The sequence below is a fragment of the Syngnathoides biaculeatus genome, chromosome 16 (genome assembly GCF_019802595.1).
Source record: "Syngnathoides biaculeatus isolate LvHL_M chromosome 16, ASM1980259v1, whole genome shotgun sequence".
Lineage (NCBI taxonomy): Eukaryota > Metazoa > Chordata > Actinopteri > Syngnathiformes > Syngnathidae > Syngnathoides > Syngnathoides biaculeatus.
In genome coordinates, this window is record NC_084655.1 from 5,021,913 (window position 1) to 5,025,000 (window position 3,088).

A 3,088-nucleotide genomic window follows, 5' to 3' on the forward strand; every position below is an offset into this window, starting at 1 on the left:
TACGTATATACATATACGTATACGTATATACGTATATACGTATACATATACGTATATACATATACGTATATACATATACGTATATACATATACGTATATGTATATACGTATACGTATAATATATATATACATATATGTATATACATATATATATATATATACATATATATATACATATATACATATACATATATGTATATGCATATATGTATACATATATATATATGTATACATATATATGTATACATATCTTCTTCTTCTTTTCCTTTCGGCTTGTCCCGTTAGGGGTCGCCACAGCGTGTCATCTTTTGCCATCTTAGCCTATCTCCTGCATCTTCCTCTCTAACCCCAACTGCCCTCATGTCTTCCCTCACCACATCCATAAACCTTCTCTTTGGTCTTCCTCTCGCTCTTTTGCCTGGGAGCTCCATCCTCAGCATCCTTCTACCAATATACTCACTCTCTCGCCTCTGAACATGTCCAAACCATCGAAGTCTGCTCTCTCGAATCTTGTCTCCAAAACATCCAGCTTTGGCTGTCCCTCGAATGAGCTCATTTCTAATCCTATCCAACCTGGTCACTCCGAGCGAGAACCTCAACATCTTCATTTCTGCCACCTCCAGTTCAGCTTCCTGTTGTTTCTTCAGTGCCACCGTCTCTAATCCGTACATCATGGCCGGCCTCACCACTGTTTTGTAAACTTTGCCCTTCATCCTAGCAGAGACTCTTCTGTCACATAACACACCAGACACCTTTCGCCAGCTGTTCCAACCTGCTTGGACCCGTTTCGTCACTTCCTGACCACACTCTCCATTGCTCTGTATTGTTGACCCCAAGTATTTGAAGTCGTCCACCCTCGCTATCTCTTCTCCCTGTAGCCTCACTCTTTCCCCTCTACTTTTCTCATTCACGCACATATATTCTGTTTTACTTCTGCTAATCTTCATTCCTCTCCTTTCCAGTGCATGTCTCCATCTTTCCAATTGTTCCTCTGCATGCTCCCTGCTTTCACTGCATATGACAATATCATCTGCGAACATCATGGTCCAAGGGGATTCCAGTCTAACCTCATCTGTCAGCCTATCCATTACCACTGCAAACAGGAAGGGGCTCAGAGCTGATCCCTGATGCAGTCCCACCTCCACCTTAAATTCCTCTGTCACACCTAAGGCACACCTCACCATTGTTCTGCTGCCATCATACATGTCCTGTACTATTTTAACATACTTCTCTGTCACACCAGACTTACGCATGCAGTACCACAGTTCCTCTCTTGGTACTCTGTCATAGGCTTTCTCTAGATCCACAAAAACACAATGTAGCTCCTTCTGACCTTCTCTGTACTTTTCCACGAGCATCCTCAAGGCAAATAATGCATCTGTGGTACTCTTTCTAGGCATGAAACCATACTGTTGCTCGCAGATACTTACTTCTGTCCTGAGTCTAGCCTCCACTACTCTTTCCCATAACTTCATTGTGTGGCTCATCAACTTTATTCCTCGATAGTTCCCACAGCTCTGAACATCCCCTTTGTTCTTAAAAATGGGAACTAGAACACTTTTCCTCCATTCTTCAGGCATCTTTTCGCCCGCTAGTATTCTGTTGAATAAGTTGGTCAAAAACTCCACAGCCATCTCTCCAAATTGCTTCCATACCTCTACCGGTATGTCATCAGGACCAACTGCCTTCCCATTTTTCATCCTTTGTAATGCCTTTCTGACTTCCCCCTTAGTAATCATTTCCACTTCCTGGTCCTTCACTCTTGCCTCTTCAACTCTTCCTTCTCTGTCATTTTCTTCATTCATCAACTTCTCAAAGTATTCTTTCCATCTATTTAGCACACTACCGGCACCAGTCAACACATTTCCATCTCTATCCTTAATCACCCTAACCTTCTGCACATCCTTCCCATCTCTATCCCTCTGTCTGGCCAACCTGTAGAGATCCTTTTCTCCTTCTTTCGTGTCCAACCTGGTGTACATGTCTTCATATGCCTCTTGTTTAGCCTTTGCCACCTCTACCTTTGCCCTACGTCGCATCTCGATGTACTCCTTTCGCCTCTCCTCAGTCCTCTCAGTATCCCACTTCTTCTTCGCTAATCTCTTTCCTTGTATGACTCCCTGTATGTTGGGGTTCCACCACCAAGTCTCCTTCTCCCCTTTCCTACCAGATGACACACCAAGTACTCTCCTGCCTGTCTCTCTGATCACCTTGGCTGTCGTCGTCCAGTCTTCCGGGAGCTTCGGTTGTCCATCGAGAGCCTGTCTCACCTCTTTCCGGAAGGCCGCACAACATTCTTCCTTTCTCAGCTTCCACCACATGGTTCTCTGCTCTACCTTTGTCTTCTTAATCTTCCTACCCACCACCAGAATCATCCTACATACTACCATCCTATGCTGTCGAGCTACACTCTCCCCTACCACTACTTTACAGTCAGTAACCTTCTTCAGATTACATCGTCTGCACAAAATATAATCTACCTGCGTGGTTCTACCTCCGCTCTTGTAGGTCACTATATGCTCCTCCCTCTTCTGGAAATAAGTGTTCACTCCAGCCATCTCCATCCTTTTTGCAAAGTCCACCACCATCTGCCCTTCAAAGTTCCTTTCCTGGATGCCGTACTTACCCATCACTTCTTCATCGCCCCTGTTTCCTTTACCAATATGTCCATTACAATCTGCACCAATCACAACTCTCTCGCTGTCTGGGATGCTCAGAACTACTTCATCTAGTTCCTTCCAGAATTTATCTTTCAACTCTAGGTCACATCCTACCTGTGGTGCATAGCCGCTAACCACATTGTACATAACACCCTCAATTTCAAATTTTAGTGTCATCACTCGATCTGATACTCTTTTCACCTCCAAGACATTCTTAGCCAGCTCTTCCTTTAAAATAACCCCTACTCCATTTCTTTCCCATCTACTCCGTGGTAGAATAATTTAAACCCTGCTCCCAAACTTCTAGCCTTACTACCTTTCCACCTGCTCTCTTGGATGCACAGAATATCAACCTTTCTCCTAATCATCATGTCAACCAACTCCTGAGCTTTTCCTGTCATAGTCCCAACATTCAAAGTCCCTACACA